The sequence below is a fragment of the Vombatus ursinus genome, unplaced genomic scaffold, assembly GCF_900497805.2.
Source record: "Vombatus ursinus unplaced genomic scaffold, bare-nosed wombat genome assembly UNPS02014831.1, whole genome shotgun sequence".
Taxonomy (NCBI): Eukaryota; Metazoa; Chordata; class Mammalia; order Diprotodontia; family Vombatidae; genus Vombatus; species Vombatus ursinus.
This window is the reverse complement of record NW_020954609.1, coordinates 893,594-915,176: the sequence shown is the minus strand read 5'-3', so window position 1 is coordinate 915,176 and position 21,583 is coordinate 893,594.

Below are 21,583 nucleotides of genomic sequence, written 5' to 3'. Positions count from 1 at the left end.
TTCAAAATAAAATCCTATGAGCTTTTATCTCAAACAGCAAGTTTCACTAATCACAGTTGGGGAAAAACTTTTCCAGGATTTACATCTCAGATTTAAATTTGTCCTTGTATAAAAAGCCAATCATTAGAGATTTTTATATACTTGCAAATTCTCAGCAAGGATACATAACCCAAACAAGCTTTTTGGCTAGTTTACAACCAACAATAGCCAAATTATTTTAGCGGTAACCAAATTATGAAAAGTTATTTGACATAACTGATACAAAAAGTTCACCAATTTGAAGTCACCAATCAGGTGACTTCAATTTTGTTAAATGCATTTCCAGACTACCTTACACAGAATCAACATCTCATTAACAGTTAAAACTACAAATCTGAAAGAGCGTGCTTACCCAAGCTCAGAGGCCAGCTTCTTTACCTTGAGCAGAATGTGCTGAACCTGGGTGATACTTCCAGGGAAAGGTTGCCCCGGGACCCAAGGCCATTACCAGTGGGACCCAGGCTGTAGCTGCTGCCCCTCTCCCCTCCTTTCTTTCCCAGGTGGGGGAGGGCAAAATCAAAGATGAAGGGTAAAGGGTGAAATTCTCTTCTCCTATGAGATGGGTTAACATACCCTCTTGACTCAAGGGAAGGGAGAAAATGGGAGAAAGGGTTGTACAGAGTTTTGAAACACTCCTTAACAATCTATTACAAAACTTCCAGAATCTGCTAAGATGTTTTTAGCTGTTTTAACTTTTCCCCGTAACCTCCATGAAGGAGGATTCAGAGGTGTAGAGGGAAGGGAGTAAGTAAGCCTCAGGGAACCAAAAAGCAACCGCAGTTTTCCCCAATTCTCTAGCACTAAGAGAACTGACAGAATTGGGCATACACTTCCAGATAGGGTATTTGTCCTTGTCCTCTATGTTGTGGAAGGTGTCCCCAGGTCCATGGCCTCGAACCGACCCAGTGGACCTAGAGCCTGAGAGCGTCAGGCCAAGTGCGAGATAGCCTCATAACTGTCTGCCTGAAAAGCACTTCCAAGTCTTGATGCTTGGAGAGCGACCCCAACTGCAGAGCAAGAAAGGAGGTGGGTGGGGGGGAGGCTTATATACCTTCCAGTCTTGGCTAGAGAAGAACTTGGGGTTAGGCAGTTTCCCTGTACAGGCCACCAAAATGATGTGGTTTAGGGGTTTAGGGGTGCTGGGACCCTGAGATCACGACACCCGGGTCCTGCCTGAAAGAATTCGACCCAAGCCTTCTTTTAGCCAACGACAAGGTTTATTAAATATCCACCATATTAGCCAGACTCTTGAGGAATCTGAGAGTCTATGAGGTATTGGCTAGATTGTAAAAATCTGAGCAGTGGTTAGATTATAAGAATCTGAGCAATGGCTAGAACCTAAGCCTGTCTGTGTTTCTTTTATCATTAACATGACAATATATATAGCATAACATAGCATAATATGTGTCCATAAACTACCAGGATAAGGAAAGTTCCATTATTCAAGGTAGTGGTTGGTTCAAGGCGTCTTGCCCTGGACAGTCACAAACAGAAGAATGTTCCTGATCAGTTTCATCAGGCGTTGTAGTTGCTGACACAGGAAGGGGCATCTTGGGTTCTACTCAAAGAGCAAAGCAAAGCATGTCTGTTATGCCAGAGCATGCAAGGCATTACGGTAGGTTAAGCTCAGAGTGAGCCAAAAATGTCTTTCTCCTGATTGGTCAATCCAGATTTTAGGCCCCAGGATATCTGGTTTTCTGTCAGCCATAAATATGGGAATGTTATAAAACATGAATGTCATAACAGGATAGTGTTCATAAAACAAGAGAAGTGCTGTTAATCAAAATAGTGTCCAGTTCAAGGCACCTGGTCCTTATCAATCATAAACAGAAGAATACTCCCAGTCAGCTTAATTTTTGGGTTCACTAAGAGAACATGCATAGCATTATGGTATGTTTACTCAGAATGGGCCAAAATGTCCTTTTTCTGATTGGCCAATCCAAGTTTTAGGCTTTTTTAGGTGATGGGAGGGCTCAAGCTGGTTCATAGATATCAGCTATACCTCTGGTGTTTGTTAACTAGTTTCCTGTTTTTCCTGATATAGATCTTCCCCTTCAGCCATCTATTCTTAGATGTGCAAATCATTGCCTTTCTCTTCTGCTTTCTATAAATTCCCTTGTGCCCATCCTGTCTGTGTAACCAAAACCTTTTTATGGTTGTGTAAAACTGCTGCCCATTGATTTTTGTATAGTGATACCTATGCTCTGAGCATGATAAACCATTTTTGTCCATATTCCTGTGTCATTGATTATTATGATTGGCAACAGCACCCATCAATGGATTCTTGGACAATTTCTATCACAATTATTGGTGACCCTAGAGGAAACAGACAAGATCAGATAAAGATCAAGTTTTCCAGTACAGTCATGCTCTAGGGCACACAAGATAAAATTTACCAAAGGAGATTTCTGGGCAGGAAAAATCAACTGACCTGTCTAGAAAATCACAGAAACAGGTTAGTGTTCCATGCACTTGTCTGTATTGTCTGTTTTTCTATATCTTGTGTCTGAATAATCTATTAGACATAAACCATTATATTTTAGAGTAATCATCCTGGTAGCCACCCCAATATTTGAGATGAGCATGGCATTGTGATTCAAGAGTCCAAAGCAAGGGCTGGGCTGAGAAACTTTGGTGTTTGGTTTTATTTTCTTTAAATATTCATTATTTATTTTTAACTTTTTAAAAAATTTTTATTTTAAATTTCATTTTAAATTTCCAAATTTTCTTCCTCCCTCCAACCCCTTCCCTCCTCACTGAGAAGGCAAGCAATATGACATAAATTATATATGTGAAATCATGCAAAACATATTTCTATATTAGCCCTATTTTTTAAAAGCAAGAAAAATAAAGAAACTAAAAAAATTATACTTCAGTCTGCACTCAGAATTCATTGGTTCTCTCTCTGGGGGGTGGATAGCATTTTTCATTGTGGATCCTTTAGAATTGCCTTAGATCATTGTCTTGATCAGAGTAGAAAACAGCATTTCACAGTTGATCATCATTACAACATTGCTGTTACTGTGCACAATGATCTCCCAATTCTTTTCACTTCACTTTACATCAGTTCATATAGGTCTTGCCATGTGTTTTGGTTTTTTTTTTTTTTTCCCGAAACCACCCTCCCCCTCTCATCATCTCTTAAGGCACAATATAGTACTCCATCACAATCATATGCCACAGTTATTCAGTCATTTCTCAATTGATGAGCATCCATTTCGATTTCCAATTCTTTGGCACTACAAAAAGAGCTGGTATACATATTTTTGTGCATACGTCCTTTTCCTTTTTCTTTGATCTCTTTAGTATTGTCAACCTTACAGAGTTCATTCTAAGAAAGACAAACAAAATTTGGCTGCATGTGCATGTTTATTTCTCTCAAAGCAGACGTCGTGTATGGATCCATACATGGGAGTCATAAGAACGAGCTCAAAGAAAGGCCAGTTTAAAGGAGACTTTATATTCTTAGAGTGAGGAAGTGTTTCCTTCTCCCTCCCTTCCTGGCTCAGGATGCCCGTATCAGTCAAAATTATAGTCTCAGGGCAGCTAGGTGGCGCAGTAGATAGAGCACCGGCCCTGAAGTCAGGAGGACCTGAGTTCAAATCTGGCCTCAGACCAAACACTTGACACTTAACTAGCTGTGTGACCCTGGGCAAGTCACTTAACCCTAATTGTCTAAAAAACAAATAAACAAACAAAAACAAACAAAATTATAGTCTCCACATGTGTCAGCCATGAACATGGGCATAAAACATGAATGTCATAACAGGACATAACAACAGTGTCCATAAAATAACAAGAAAAATGCCATGATTCAAGATAATGTCCAGTGCAACATGCCTTGTCCTTCTCATTCATAAACATCAGCTTCATCTGGCCATGTAGTTGCTGACACAGAAAGGGGCATTTTGGGTTCACTCAGAGAACAAAGCAAAGCATTATGGTAGGTTAAGTTCAAAGTGGACCAAAAATGTCTTTCTCTTGATTGGCCAATGCAGGTTTGGGGGGGTGGTGCCAAGCTGGTTTACATTTCCCTCTTTTTGATCAAATGTGCACCAAAGGCACCACCTGCAGACCAAGGAAGGCATGGGGAAAACTTCACTCTTCAAGGAGTGGGAAGAGATATCTACTCCTCCTAGGAAGCCAGAGTCTTCAAATAGTCCAGGAGTTCACACCCACAAGTTGGCAGCTGTGGGAGTAGTCAGAAGGACCTGGTAGAGACTCTTAGAAGACATATGGATTGACAACTGAGAGAAAACAGCCTAACATAAGTCCTTGGTTAAAGGCACATAGAAATGGTTCAGTTTCCCAACCATACAGGGCTAGGTTAAAAAAAATATAATAAAGTTTTTCTCATGATTCCCAAAATTGCATAATTACATTAAGTCAGGTATAGATTAAACTACTTAGAGGACTCACAATGAACTAATTTTGAGAAAGAAGATTTACATGTCACCAAGATAACCAAGAAAACTTAAACATAAACCATACAAAGCAATACAATCATTATCACCAATGTTAACTAACAGTAAGTCTCATTGTATACCAGTAACCCAACCTCAAAGTCCATTTAAATAGCACTTTTTGAGTCCCAGATGTCTCATGTAGTTATCTGATCCCTAGACATCCTTCCTGGATGTCTTTATTGGATGGCTTTTATTGGATGACTTTATTCTCAGGACAGCTCTAAATGGGGTTCTGCTTCTCTGGTTTCAAATCTAGAGGTTCCTAGATAATTCTGACTTAGTATAATTCAGTACAATCACTTGAATTTGGTTCTCCAATTTTGAAACTTCAGAAAATTTCAATTACATACCATTTGCTGTTTCTGTCCTTACCTAAATCCTGTATCTCGTATAAAAATCTTTTAAAATTTGAGGGTCCAACCATAATGTGAGCTCTTCTGCCTTTTTAAAATTATCAGATACTTTAATAATAGAAAAATCCAAATTTGAAAACATATTACCAAAACATGCCTAAAGTCTGAATTTCCATGATAGATAAATTTTAGAAACCAGTCACATATATCTGTATGTGATTTTTAGGCATCCTGTCGCTTTTCTCAAAATTTACTATTCCATTTAATTAGACGTCTATCACATTACATCTTTGTCTTACTACTTTGTCTAATCATTTCCTCCTTAGGAGAATGTTATCCCTATATTATTATTTGGCCACAAATATAGGTTAAAATGTAAGATATTCATACTTGCATCCTATTACAGTGACTCAGAGATGTTCCAGTACCATCTATTATTTAATAGATTGAGTATTGTACTTACAGAACTTCTTGATTATAGAAATTTGCTATAAAAGGAAAGAGAGGGAAATAGTTATAGCAATGTCATATGTCATAACAGAAGGGAAAAATTTCCTTAGCTCTGTTTGATTCCAGGCATCAGTCATATCTAACAGCCAATCATGTAGTCACTAGATATTAAAGCAGGGCTCAAGGTTAATCAGGTGGGGAATTTTCCTTTTCAGAAAGGAAATAGCACAATTGGGAAATAGAGTCAGGAAGATCCTACCTAGGCCATGTCCGAGGTCATCCCCAAAACTTTCCCCATGCACAGACATCTTCCTTTTGTAGTCCTCAGCCTGCAACACATGCCATTTTCTACTATTGGCTTCATGACAATTCAGTCAACTATCCCTGTGATCAAAGCTTAAAACAATAGTAAATTATAGTCTCATAAAGTCTTGACTATCAAGTTCCAATTATCAGAGCTCCAGATGAGTTCAGCTCTCAAGGAATATAGAAGTATTGACTGCAATCTCACATAGGTAACGATTTATCAAGAAAAATACTACTACTCTCAGAATCCCTTTAAACAATGAGAACATTTTTAAGGTGAATCTTAAGCAGTTTGCATAAATTTCTGCACATATTCTAATTTCAGATCCAAAAGTAAAATCAGATTTCCCATTAAGATAACACAAGATAGGGGCAGCTAAGTGGCGCAGTGAATAGAGCTCTGGCCTTGGAGTCAGGAGGACCTGAGTTCAAATCCAGCCTCAGACACTTAACACTTATTAGCTGTGTGACCCTGGGCAAGTCACTCAACCCTGATTGCCTCACCAAAAAGCAAAAAAAAAAAAAAAAAAAAAAAAGATAACACAAGATAGCTCATAAGTTACTACTCTTCACTAACATAACTGTCTGTACTGAAATCCGGTTCCTTAAACAAAAACAAAAGAGGTTCCTAACTTTAACCTCACAACTTGATGGTTTTACATCCTTGTTTCATGAGCTTGTTTATCCTTCTCTAATTATTATTACTCTGAAATTAATCATTACTCTGAAAGAATGAGATACTTCAGGAATTGAACGATAAGTTCAAACACTAATTTAATTCTTGCTTAGGCCATGGGATAACTACAAATTGAGATCAAAACAGCAATATCTCTTCCACTTACAGCTCATTACAGTAGTTTGGTAGGCCTTATAAAAATCACACAAGAGATTTTTTTCAAAATATTTCTTTCTAAAAGTATTTTCTCTTCTTAAAAACAGTTTAAAATTTATCCTGATGTTAAGAGGAATAATCACTAAACTTTTATGGGGTAAGTTAGTTGGAAACTTCAAAAATGATAGATATCTCTCTTTTCCATCTTAAAACAAAAATAAACTTTTAAAATTGGAATAAAACTAAGTTGGTGTAAAATGTCCTTAAGTAACATAAATAATTTCCCATAGTACTATAACAAATTAAATTCCTAGTTATCACAAAATTCCTTGTTATCACCTCACTCTAGTCAAAAAGGTGTTTGTAAATGGGAAGGAAATTCAGTTTTATAAGCCAAGAACATACCCAATTAAATTAGCCTTATCACAATAACAAAGTTTACCAGGTCTTTAAAATTTACTCAGTGTCTTTTCTTTCATTTGTCCTTAAATATGTCATTAGAAATTAAGAAAATAATTACATTCTGGAATCTCACATAGATAGTGAATGTGGTAATTCACAAACTTCCAAATTAACATTATATATATGTGTATATATATATATACATATAAATATATACATGCATACATACATATATATATACATACATACATATATACATACATATATATATATATGTCCTTGGATGAAACAGACTTGGAAATCAGACTCCTATTTTGTCCTATTTATTCAGTAGAAATTCCACAACACGGAAAATTCTTGCACAGAGTTGATAAGAGTTTTCTTTGCGAGGCAATTGGAATTAAGTGACTTGCCCAGAGTCACACAGCTAGTACATATTATGTGTCTGAGGCTGGATTTGAACTCAGGTCCTCCTAACTCCAAGGCTGGTGCTCTATCCACTGTGCCACCTAGTTGCCCCATTGATAAGAATTTTTAGGTAAAACTTCCTCTTAAGACAAAACTTGGAAGTTTTTCCTAACCCGTTCATTCTCCCCTAATTTTTTTTTTACAATTTTTTTTTTACAAATTTTTTTTCTTTTTTAGGTAATTGGGGTTAAGTGACTTGCCCAGAGTCACTCAGTTAGTAAGTATCAAGTGTTTGGTCTGAGATCGGATTTGAACTCAGGTCCTCCTGACTTCAGGGCTGGTGCTCTATCCACTGCTCTATCCACTGCACCACCTAACTGTCCCTACAATTCTTAATCAAACATCTAAATTATGAGAGAATTGCTTTTTCAACAATATAGCTAATACAATTGTTTACCAAATTATACAATATATGAAAATTTAGGAATACAACAAAGCCCTAAACAATATTATGTATTTAAAACTTGAAACAAATCCATTATCAATTTAGGTAAATGCATTTCCAAACTACTTTGCACACAGAATCATTCATCTCATCATTAATATGTTGAAACTACAACTTTTAACTACCTTATATATTTTTGTAACGGCCAAGATATCAAATGAAAATTTGCTATCATAGTAAATATCATTATTATTATTACTACCTGTTTATAACCAAATATGCCTCATCAAATATTTAACAGTTTCAAATTATCTAATTTTCATCACATCCTATCCATCACAAGCCCAATTCATATGCCAAAATCCTGATTAGAAATTGCTTTGGTCTAATACCATTTCTACCTCACAATGATCTCTCAAATTTTACAATATAAGAGAATTTTAGAAATATAATAATAACACAAACAATAAACTTCAGATGACATCAATTGCATTTCCAGATTATCACATATAAAAATTATTGATCTTATTACTTTTGGTATTTCAAAACCACTGCAAGGTTAACAAGTATGGAACAATTACATTAAATTAGAGAGATCATAATAATGTTGTTCTAACATATGCCATTCATTGTGTCTTAACGCTTTACAATTATTATATCATTTTGATCCTACAACAACCATTATTATTTTTCCCTGTACAAATCAGAAAACTGGGGCAAACAGAGATAAACTAGCTTACTATAAATTACGTAGCTGATACATTTCTGCGACTGGAACAAAGAAGGGTGGGTTTACCAAGTGCAGAGGATGGCTAGCTTTTCACCTCGTACTGCCAGCTGGCCACTGCCTAGGGGCTGGGGTGGCTGATGCCTGGGCCTTCCCAGTAGTGATCATTCCTGGTGGGGCTCAGGGAATGCTAGCCATGGGGCCTGACCCATCCCCCTTTCCCTCCTCACAGCTGCAGACCTTGGTGAAGCTGGGGCCACTTGCAGCTGCTGGGGCAGAGTGGGCAGGATGTACTGAACCTGGATGATACTCCTAGGCTTTGCCTAGAGGGGTGGGCTGAGGAGTGCCCAGGGGTACAAGGCCACTGGGGCCCCCTCTGTGGCTGCTGCACCTCCTTCTGCCAGGTGGGGAAAGGTGACTGGAGTTCCCTATAATTCTCCAGCACTCTCTTTTCTTAATCTGATCTGGGATGAGAGGGGTTAACAGGGAAAACATGAGGCTGTTTGCAATCTCCGTACTGATGATAAGGTTAGAGGGTAGAAGTTAGAGGTGCTGGGACCCCGAGAATGCCAAGGCAGGAGTCACCTGGAATGACTTCACATACTCAAGCCATCTTTCAGTCAAAAGACAGTTTATTATAATGTCAATAGAAATGGGTGAAGTCCCTTTGGGGAATTTGCACCCTAATGTGGGTGAATCTAGAACTTATATAGTAAAGGGGCATGGGAAAGGAATGCCAGGGATGCTAATTAGGTAATCTAAGGGTCCAGGTATCTTTGGGAGCTATGAATGGGAAAGTGTAGGGAGTATACCAAACATCGAAGGAATTGTCAAAGGAATGGACCTTGGGGATCTGGCAGGAGGAAGAGTCCTTGGGCCAGCCAGGGACAAAAATCCTTGGGCTAGCACTCCTCTGTCTGTTCTGATGAGGGAATTACAGAGTCAGGCCTGCAACAAGGGAAAATTTTCTCACAAGGCGGGGTGTGTGACTGGGTAACTTTCAAAGACATGATCTTAGGGCTTTTTTGGGGTCCAGGTCCTATCACCCTATCACTGAGATACCCTCTTGACTCCAGGGGAGGGAGTGAAGAATGCCGAGTAAATGGGATTGTGCAGAGGTGTTTTAGCAGGGATAGAATTCCTAGAATTACCCCAAAGTCTCAGGAGTTTTCTCCTGTAATCTTAAAATGATCAATTTCCAAACTCCTTAATGATTAATTTCAAAACCTCCAGAATCTGCTAAGATGTTTTAGCTATATCCAACTTTTTTACTGTAGTCTCAACCTGGCCAAAGTTAGGACCACCACAAAAAGTTGTACAAGCTTTTCTCTTTTAAAAAATAATCTAATTTGTCCTGTTTTTAGCTATGACCTCAAGATAACAAGAAAGCTCATTAATCTTTCCCAGTGTTTTCTCTAGCTACAGCCCTTAGAAGTTTTCTGGCTGGCTGCGTTTTAAATCTTACAAGGTAACAGACTCAGACATTTAAAACACAGAGACACAGACACAGATAGTTAACATGATAAATACAGAGCGCGCAAAATCTAAACATAGAACGACAGGGAGAGGGGAAGTCCAAAAGCTATTATTACTCTGAGGAAAGGAGTTGGGGAATTTGCAAAGATTCAAGACGGACAGCATAGCCCCTGTACACCTCTCCTAGGTGAGAGAGGGGCAAATAGAACAGATGGAAACTGGATCTTGCAAGCCTTCCTGGGAGTGCCCCTGAGGTTTCAGATTTAAAGGGGCAGATCCCAATGAAGTTAAATTCAGGGATCTGAGTCCCTGTCAGGACCCTAGCCTTTAAGGAGAGGGGAGGGGGAAGGGGATTAAACAGCACCAGGGAAAGTGTGGTGGCTGAGGTGGCTTTGTGAGCTTTAAGGGAAGAAGCTTCTGCCTTGTTCTCACTCCGCCATTTAAGCAAACCAGCAGTGAAAACTCTGCCACCCAAGTTTAGATGTGACCAAATTGCAGAGCATATCCAAATTACAGAGAAGACCTGCACATGTGGCCTTTGCCCCAGAGCCAGTTTAGAGAGAAAAAATGTGGACTGCAGTGAATGAGTGGAGTCCAATGTCAGGAGCAGGCAGTAGAGAAGGGACTTACCACCCCCATCCAGGGCAGGAACTTTCACAAGAACGAGTCCTATAGGCACCCAGTCCCAGCCCTGTCCAGGAGAAGGGTTCAGTCTCTAGTTGCTGTCCTATCCGAGTAAATGGCATCATAGCTATCAACCTTACAGAGTTTGTCTTAAGCTGTATGCGCATCTTTATTTCTCTCAAAGCAGGCGACGTGTATGGGTCTGTACACAGAAGTCATAAGAATGAGCTCAAAGAAAGGCCAGTTGAAGGAGACTTTATATCCTTAGAGCAAAGAAGTGTTTCCTTCTCCCTCCCTTCCTGGCTCAGGATGCCTGTGTCAGCCAAAATTATAGTCTCCATATGTGTCAGCCATAAACATGGGCATAAAACATGAATGTCATAACAGTGTCCATAAAATAACAACATAAGAAAAATTCAATTATTCATGGTTCAAGACGCCTGATCCTTATCAGTCATAAACAGAGGAATGAACTCTCCTAATCAGCTTCATCTGGCCTTGTAGTTGCTGACACAGAAGGAGGCATTTTGGGTTCACTCAAAAAGCATGCAAATCATTATGGTAGGTTAAGTTCAACATGGACCAAAGTGGACCTGATTGACCAATCCAGATTTTAGGTCTTTCTCAGGTGAGGGGGGCTCAAGCTGACTTACAGGATACAGACCTAGTAGTGGTATCGCTGGTTCAAAGATACCCTGCAGTTTTATAGCCCTTTGGCCATACTTTCAAGTTATTCTCCAGAATGGTTGGACCACCAGCAGTTCATTAGTGTACCTATTTTCCCCTCATCCTTGCCATCGTTTGTCATTCTGAAGGTGCGAGGTGGTATCTCAGAGTTGAAACTTTGGGGTCTTGGCCTCTTCTTCCTTCCTTTTTCTGGGTGAATTCATGGGCTAGGACTAGGATTCGTCCAAACTCTGGGACCTTTCACCTTATTTCCTGCAGGAAAATAGAGAAAGAAAAAGAGAGTTCTCCGTCTGACTGTCTATAATTTACAATTACTTAACTGTCTTGGCTACCTGCCTGTCTAAATTCCTGGATAGTCCTGTTCTGGTCTGGTCTGGTATAAATTTTGGCTTCTCAGTAAGGGTCAGTCACTACAACATAAATCCAGCATAAATCTCAATTCCACCTTGAGTGATGAGTGATCTATGGGATCCCTCAGGTTCTAGTAATTCTGTTATAGTTAAATTCTAGCAATTCTGGTTTATGTCAATTGCCTATGGATTTGGAAGCTAAATTATTCCTCATCAAATCTTCTCCCAATAAATGAAATCAGGTCTGATTAATCTCTGAAAAAAATATGTGGCATAGTGGATAGAGCACTGGACATTGAATCAGGAAAACCTGAGTTCAAATCTGGCTTCAGACATTTACTAGCTGTGTAACTCTGGGCAAGTCACTTCACCCTGTTTGCCTCAGTTTCCTCATCTGTAAAATGAGCTGGAGAAGAAAATTGCATACCACTCCAGTGTTGCTGCCAAGAAAACCCCAAAAGGAGTCACAAAGAGTCAGACAGGATTGAACAAAAATAAAATACACTTGACCCTCCAAGGAGGATTTTTAAAAATTGAAATATTGCTTAGCTTAAGATAATGGTTGAAGCTTCTTACCCAAATCAGCTCTCCCAGATGTCTGTAATGGCTGCAATTCTAAAGCTAAACTCTCCTTCCCAAAAAATGGGGACTTCCACTGACCCTTTGATTAAACTTTTCCTGGGAGATATTCTCTGCTGAAAGTTTCAAAATTTTCAAAAGGGTATAACCTCACCTTTGTGTTCATAATCCTGTGAATGCAAGAAAAAATGAGATAAGAGGGAAAGATCTTCCCCCTTTGCAGAAATTTATAACATTGCAAACTAATTAGAGACTAAATTTGTGAAAGGAAATCTGTTTACCACATGTTCCCCAAAATATTGATGAAAATGTGGTTTTAAATGTTGAATGTTGAAAACTATCTTTACATTGTAATTGGGAAAAAATAAAATGCTATTTACATAAAAATATTTTCTTTTTTCCGATTAAATGTAAAAACAATTTTAACCTTTGTTTTTTTACAATTTTGAGTTCCAAATTCTCTCCCATCTTCTGTCCCCTCCTTCCTCATTGAGAAGGCAAGCAATTTGATAAAGATTATATATGTGCAGTCATACAAAACATATTTCCATATTAGTCATGTCATGAAAGAAAACACAGACAAAAACAAGAAAAATAAAGAAAGTTTAAAAAAAAAACCAACAGTATGTTTCTATCTGCATTCAGATTCCATCAGTTCTTTCTCTGGAGATGGATAGCATTTTTCATCACAGGTCCTTCAGAATTTTCTTGGATCTTTGTATTGCTGAGAATAGCTAAGTCATTCACAGTTGATCATCGTACAATATTGCTGTTACTATGTATAACGTTCTTTCGATTCTGCTCACTTGATTTTGCATCAGTTCGTGTAAGTCTTTCCAGGTTTTTCTGAAAACATCCTGCTCATCATACCATAATAGTATTCCATCACAATCATATATCACAACTTGTTCATCCATTCCCCAATTGATGGACATCCCCTCAGTTTCCAATTCTTTGCCACCACAAAAAAAGCTGATATAAATGCTTTTGTACATATAGGTCCTTGTCCCTTTTTCTTTTCTATCTCTTTGGGATGCAGACCTACTAGTGGCATTGCCGGATCAAAAGCAATGCACATTTTGATAGCCTTTTGGGCATAGTTCCAAATTTCTCTCCAGAATGGTTGGATCAGTTCACAACTCCACTAACAGTGCATTAGTGTCCCAATTTTCCCACAGCCCCTCCAACATTTATCATTTTCCTTTTCTGTCATATTAGCCAATTTGATAGGTGTGAGATGGGTACCAAAGAGTTGTTTTAATTTGCATTTCTCTAATCAATAATGACTTGGAGCATTTTTTTATATGACTATAGATAGCTTTAATTTCTTCATCTGAAAACTGCCTGTTCATATCCTTCGACTATTTTCCAATTGGGGAATGACTTGTATTCTTATAAATTTGTTCTCTATATATTTAAGAGGTGAGGCCTTTATCAGAGAAACTTGCTGTAAAAAATTTTTCCCAGTTTTTTGCTTTCCTTCTAATTTTGGCTTGAATTGGTTTTGTTTAAGCTTTCCAGTTTTCCCAGCAATTTTTGTCAAATAATGAGTTCTTGTCCCAATAGCTTAGATCTTTGCATTTATCAAATACAAGAGGAAATTACTATGGTCGTTTCTTTTTTTTTTTTTTTTTTTTTGGCCAGGTAATTGGGGTTAAGTAACTTGCCCAGGGTCACATAGCTAGTAATTGTCAAGTGCCTTGTCTGAGACCAGATTTGAACTCAGGTCCTTCTGACTCCAGGGCCAGTGCTCTATCCATTGCACCACCTAGCTGCCCCCATTATGGTCGTTTCTTACAGTGTATTGTGGGCAGTGGCACAGTGGATAGTGTGCCAGGCCTGGAGCCAGGAAGAATCATCTTCCTGATTTCAGATCTGGCCTGACACTTACTAGCTGTGTGACCTGGGGCAAGTCACTTAACCCTGTTCACCTCAATTTCTTCATCTGTAAAATGAGATGGAGAAGGAAATGGCAATCCACTCCAGTATCTTTGCTAAGAAAACCCCAAATAGGGTCATGAAGAGTCAGACAGGACTGAACAACAACTGTGTATTGTGCACTTAATATATTCCACTGATCCACCACTCCATTTCTTAACCAGTACCAGATTGTTTTGACAATTACCACTTTGTAATACAGTTTGAAATCTGGTATGGCTAGGCCACCTTCCTTCACATTTTTTCCATTAATTCCATTGATACTCTTGACCTTTTGTTCTTCCAGATGAATTTTATTATTTTTCTAGCTCTATGAAATAATTTTTGGTAGTTTGACTGGTATTAGTATATTTGACTGAATTAGTATATTAATTTAGGCAGAATTGTCATTTTTATTATATTGGCTTGGCCTATCCATGAGCAATTTATATTTTTCCAATTGTTTAGATCTGACTTTATTTATATAAAAAGTGTTTTGTAATTGTGTTCATATTGTTTCTGGGATTGTCTTGGCAGGTAGACTCCTAAGTATTTTATATTGTCTTCAGTTGTTTTAGATGGAATTTCTCTTTCTATCTCTTGCTGCTGGACTTTGTTGGTAATATATAGAAATGCTGATTATTTATGTGGGTTTATTTTATATCCTGCAACTTTGCTAAAGTTAATTATTTCAACTAGTTTTTAGTTTGAGTCTCTGGTAATCTCCAAGTATACCATCATATCATCTGCAAAGAGTGATAGTTTTGTTTTTTCTCATTGCCTATTCTAATTTCTTCAGTTTCTTTTTCTTCTCTTATTGCTAAATCTAACATTTCTAGTACAATATTGAATAATAATAGTGATAATAATGGACATCCTTGTTTCACCCCAGATCTTATTGGGAAGGCCACTGGCTTATCCATTACAGATAATGCTTGCTGATGATTTTAGATGGATACTAAGCATTTTAAGGAAAGCTCCATTTATTTCTATGTTCTCTCATGTTTTTAGTAGGAATGGGTGCTGTATTTTGTCAAAAAGCTTTTTCTGCATCTATTGAGATAATCATATGATTTTTGTTGGTTTTGATTTATAACTGTTAAAATTGTATATGGAAGGCAGTGTTCTGGTTAAATATCATCTGTAATATTTACACGGGTATGCTTGGGTTTGTTTACTTGGGAAGTCTCATTGTCTGTGAGAGGCTTTGCTAGACCTGCTAGATCTGCTTTTACAGACCTTAAAACCTTATCAGCTTTGTGAAAGAGGAAGTCACAGGAAAGGGGTATGTAAATGAGGGCTTTGTACATTCTAATCTGAGGCTAGAAGTGATTTGGGACAGTATCTTACAAAGATACTGAGCCCTCTCCCCAACTCAAAGTGAGGAATGATTTGTTTGCTTACAGTATAGATTTCTATGATGAATTGTCTGACTACAGATGATGAAAATGATGAAATTGCACCTGCAATAACATGCATTAAAGTTACATCTTTGAGCCAATTTAGTCTCAACAGGGCTTAGTTTAAAAGGATTTTTCTTTTTCACCTTAGTGATGAGGTGAGGCAGACAGAGCAAACAGGATGCAGGGGATAAGATGCAGGATGTGACCAGTCAGCAAAGTGATCAAAGAAGACTAGGCATTGAAGCTTCCCCTCCCAACCATCAATTAACCTGACAACTCTTCTCCTCCCCTTTTCTATTCTCTTTGCTTATCTGTGTGGACTAAAGTGACGTCTTGGAGTAGTCCTCTCCTTCTATTGCTTCTGATTTTCCTAGACATTCTCTATCCACCAAAACAGTATTTAAATCAAGATTTCATCCCAATAAACGCTTTTTTTTTTTTTTTTTTTGCTTTTTGGTGAGGCAATCAAGGTTAAGTGACACGTCCAGGGTGTGTGGGACAGCAATGACCCTTACCCAAATTAATTCACAGGCTTCTCCAGGTAGAAAGTAGAAAGGATTTTATTTCGATCTCTAGAAAGGGCAACTCACACCGAAAGGCAGTTCGATGCAAGACCGAAGGTGGTGTCAGCCAAGCAAGCATTTTTATAGGTTCTCACCGCAACCCCTCCCTAGCCCCCTACCTCTTATCCCATTGGCTGGGCTTCAGAGGGCACAATCTAAACAGGAAAAAACTACCCCAGCAACAGCAATGGAAATTACAAAATCGTTACATAGTTTTCACCTGCCTTCCCCTCCTTCAAGTCCTGGATTTATCCTGGCTGACCTGGGTACACATATATTATTATTAGGGGTCTTTACCTTATTTTACTCATTTTAAGTTTAAATTTTATGAGGGGTCTTCACCAATCTCACTCAATCCCTCCTCTTATTTGTTCATTGAAGACCTCTCACACCAGTTTTGGTACATTTTTTTTTCACTATTTCATCTCTTACTTCTGATCCTTCCAGCCCGCTCCTATCTTCCTGCTCCACTGGGGTCCATCCCCGCTTCCTTAGGATCATTAGTTGAACTGACTCTTCGGCTTTCTTTTCTAATCTAATCATCTTAGACAATGCATCCTGTACTAATTTAGTGATTAACTGCATCATACATTGGAGACATATGGGAAGAAGAATAATTCCACTGATGGCAATCAGAAGGAACCATAAGATTTGTTTCCACCAACTACTTCCAAACCCAGACCACCAGGAGGTATTAAAGGGAGAGGACCAAGCAAGCATTTTTATAGGTTCTAACCGCAACCCCTCCTTAGCCCCCTACCTCTTATCCCATTGGCTGGGCTTTAGAGGGCACAATCTAAACACGAAAAAATTACCCCAGCAACAGCAGTGGAAATTACAGAATCATTACATAGTTTTCACCTGCCTTCCCCTCCTTCAAGTCCTGGATTTATCTGGGCTATTTACAAGCTTCCTGACCTGGGTACACATATATTATTATTAGAGGTCTTTACCTTATTTTACTCGTTTAAGTTTAAATTTTATAAGGGGGTCTTCACCAATCTCACTCAAGGGTCACACAGCTAGTAAGTTTCAGAGGCCAGATTTGAACTGAGGTCCTTCTGACTCCAAGGCCAGAGCTCTATCAACTGCACCATTTAGCTGCCCCCAAATACCTTTCTTTAACTTACAGACTATCCGAGTGAATTCCTTCAGACACTAGGACCCAGCCATCTATTCTTCATCATTTCTGGTGGTGCTCTATGGACTTGTCTTTTTGACTCAGACTTATTTAGGTAAGATTTCTCTTTTCGTGGTTGGGGCTCCCTTAACAGCTGGCCAGAAAGCTTAGGAGGTACAAGGGGCTCAACACTGGTTTCTGGAGATTCCCTTAACATGAGGGATGCCTTGTTTAGGAAGCCTTGGTCTTATTCCTTCCCTCCTGTGGGACACTGTGGTGGGAAGTGATTTAGTAACCCAAAAAGACATACCAAGCTTAGGTAAAACTTCTCTTGTAGTAGAGTCCTCTAGCAACCAAATAGGCTAGGAGGGGGAGGTACAAAGGGGGCTCGACACCCATATTCTGTTGCCCTAGAGAATACTAGCTTTAGACTTTTACATTATGAGTCAGTATCCTTCTGTGCCTAGGGACTCCCCTCTAGGTTACTTGCTCCGAACGTGGGACAAGCTTAGTGACAAATTTGGTCTCCAAAACTTAAAGAAAAGGTGCTTTGTATTATATTGCAACATGGCCTGATCTCAATATAATTTAGAGGACCAAGAAAGATGGCCTGAATTTGGATCTCTTAATTTCAGTACTATTGTGCAACTCAACCTCTTTTGTCACAGCAAGGGAAAGTGGATGGAGATCCCATATATATAGGTTTTTATGGCCCTCTCAAAGGCTCTCCCACAAGACCCAATTTTCCAGCAGGGCTGTAAGATGCTTCTGGCCTCTTTCAGCCCCAAACAGACTGAGGGGAAGAAGCAAGATTCTCCTGACATCTTGGAGGACCCACTTCTAACTCTCCCTCCTCAGCATCCAAGAAACTCTGATCACCCCTCCTCTGATTCTTCTTCCTCTACATCCTGCTTAAACCCCCCCCATTCCTCTGACTCTTCTTCCCCTATCATCTGATCCCCCTCTGAACCCCTACCATAAGCTCTGTGAGCAGCTCCAGAATCTGCCTCTCATGAAGACAGCCTATCCTGACCCTGACCCTGACCCTGAACCTCTCTCTGCATTAAGCCCCTCCAACTCTAGAATTAGGACTCCCTTTTTGTCTTCAGCAAAACTTTGCGCCCTAAGTGAAGTCATAGATGGACAAGGCAGGACTACTAGGGTCCATGTGCCCTTCTCCATGATCAATTTTTTCCAGGTCAAGGAGCAGCTGGGCCAATATTCAGAGAATTTCAAGCTCCTTGAAGGCTTCAAGGATATTGCTTTTCAGTTTGATCTTACCTGGGGAAACATTAACATAATTTTCTCCTCTTGCTGTGCAATAGAGGAGAAGAGGAAGATACGGGATCTAGTCCAGAAATTCAGGGATAAAATGACTGAATACAATCCCGGGAATAATAGGTACTCCCCCTGGGGCTACTGCAGTCCCAATAGCCATCTTCAGTGGGTCTATCAAGAAAGTAGTAGAGATAGAGAGAGGAGAAATCACATGGTCACACATCTTCTAGATGGAATGGAGAAAGCCATTAAAAAGCAGGTCAATTATGAAAAACTCAAGGGAGTCACTCAGGGACATGATGAGAACCCTGCCCTTTTCCAGGGAAGGTTTGTGGAAGTCCTCAAAGAGTTCACCAACCTTGACCCTATGTCCCCAGAGGGCAGTGTCATCTTAGGTGTGTATTTTATGGGCCAGTCGGCCCCCAACATTCTTAGGAAGTTTCAGAAGCTTGAAATGTATCCCCAGGCACCCCAGTCACAGCTCGTGGAGACAGCCTTTAGAGTATTTAATAATAGAGACAGTGTAGCCACTGAGAAGGAGAAGGCGGTGGCTGAGGAGGAGGATTGGAAAGCTAGGGCCAGGAACAGGGAACAGGCTCAGCTCTTGACTGCCTTTATTTCATCCACTCAGAGAGGACCCACTCATGATAATCTCAGGAATAATTCGTGTTTCAAGTGCCATAAGAAGGGGTACTGGTATCTTGAATGTTGGAAGAGGTCCCCCACATTATGTTCCACTTGCTGGCAGGAGGGGCACTGTAAAAGAGACTGCTCAAAGGTTGGTTGGGTGGCCAATTCCCATATGAGTCTTCTGGTGAGGTAGAGAAGAGGAATCACACTCTTAAACGTGTGTGGACTAAGTTATGTCAAGAGACACGTGAGGATTGGATAAAGGTCTTCCCTGTGGGGTTACTGCAGGTCCGGATCACTCCTAGGGACGATATTAAACTCAGCCTTTTTGTTTGTTTGTTTGTTTTTTGTTTTTTTAAGGTAATTGGGGTTAAGTGACTTGCCCAGGGTCACACAGCTAGTAAGTGTCAAGTGTTTGGTCTGAGGCCGGATTTGAACTCAGGTCCTCCTGACTTCAGGGCTGGTGCTCTATCCACTGCGCCCCCTAGCTGCCCCTAAACTCAGCCCTTTTGAGATCCTGTTTGGGAGACCATTCCTAACATCTAATATCTTTGTTGACCTAGAACAGCACCTAGTCTCCCAGTTTGCCACACAACTTGGTGCAGTTCTGGAGGCTTTAAGTATGCTAATGAGCACCTACCCAAACCTGTGACCCAAGCTCCTCTGTCCCCGAACATGCAGGGGATCTAGTGTACCTGAAATCCTGGAAAGCCCACGGGGATGCAGACCTTGAGGCTAAGTGGAAAGGCTCATACATAGTTATTCTAACCACTCCAACTGCTGTAAAGCATGAAGTCCTCCTCAGTTGGACCCACCTATTTAGGATAAAGCTGTGCCCCCCTTCTGATTCCCTTTCAGACTCATCTCAAAATACTTGTGAGGTGTTTGAGGACCTGAAGCAGCTTTTCCAGAAAACAAAAGGAAAGCCCTGAGGGACCCTAAAGGGAGTGAGCAGATATCCCCTGAGTGATGCTCTTTCTATTTTTTTTTCCCTTACAATCCTGATAATTTTTGTTCTTTCAACAGGTTCCCTTGTCACTCTCCTTTCTTCTACTCAGTCTCTTCCCTTGATTAAAGGCCTCATTTCCCCTTGGAGCGGAAACTTCCTAATTCGATTAGGGCTAAAGCAGGTCACAATGATTGCAGGGTATGTCATCCCCACCCCCAGGGGGCCCTAAGAGATGACCTGAGGTCTGATTTCTCTCTCCTCTCTTCCCCAATGCCACTACCCACTTATCCGTAGGCCACCACCTTTCACTTTAGGTACTCCTCTCTGGGACACTTTCACCAATATGACCCCCTGTTTTGACGCTGGGTGGATCCTTGGCTTCATCATCCAAGACATACCTGGCCCCTGTTCCATGAAATTCTCCGGATATTTCAGCACTTGGTCTATCTCAGGGGGGAGGCATATTCCCCACATGGGGCTACTAACTGTTCCTTACAAGTCCTCCCAATGTTTCGGTATGGGGTGCTGGGAATCCTGAAATGCAAAGGTACAGGGTGAGTCTGCCTTGAAAGAATTTGATTCAAGGCTTCTTTTAGTCAAAGTAGCAAGTTTTATAACACCAGTATAACAGGCAAGATTCCTAGTAAATCTGCAGTATTGTTAACCCTGGTATAGCTGGCTGAGTTCCGAGTGAATCTGTGGCTTGATGGGGGTGAGAATGATACTTTTATACAAAAAAAGACTGTGAAAAGATTTAGATGAGATTAAGTAATGGTAAATAGCCTGGGGGTCCAGGTACAAACAATGAAAGGATCTAAATGGGATTAAAGAATATCAAGTAAACTAATTAAGTAATCCAGGTGGGCTGTAGTGGGCCATATGCCTTAGGTGAGACTCCAGTGATCTATCTGGGCAGCTGAAAAATGTATAGGAAAGTTCCGAGTCCAGGTCCCATCACCCCATCATTAATTCTACTCACACTAGCTGTTCCTCCAGTGTTAACTTTGATCCCATTACTATGAGGGAGCGACCTAACTGTACCCTCTATGCTACAGCGGGCTTCACTACTGACATCCCTGGGGATCCCTTCTACACCTGAGATTATAACCACCCCCACCCCCACCCTCCAGGGCCCTGTCTCGACCAGGGTTCCTGCCTTCATGTAACCACTTCAACCCCTGGTCCCTGCAAGCTCAAGCACTCTTAAATAGCTCCCGGAACCCTCTCTGCGCACCCCAGGAATACACCTCTGTCTGCAGGTTTGATACTGTTCCAATTTATTTAGCAGATAAGCAGGCTCATATCAACCTAACTTCATATCCTGATGAACTGCCTAAGGGCTGGATCCTTTTGGAAAACTGTCCCGTCCCGCGGGACATCAACGGAGGTCCGGACCTGTAAAAGAAGGAGGGGAGCAGGGGACACAGGAAATGGAGACAAGGCAGGCTTTCTGACCAAGTCTCGTTTATTGAAGGCAAGCTCAGGGTAGTTATACACACAGTAAGAGGGAGTGGGGGAGTTCCACCAATGGTATAGGGGCGGGGTATTCCAGGAAGAGATACAGCTTTGTCCATAATTT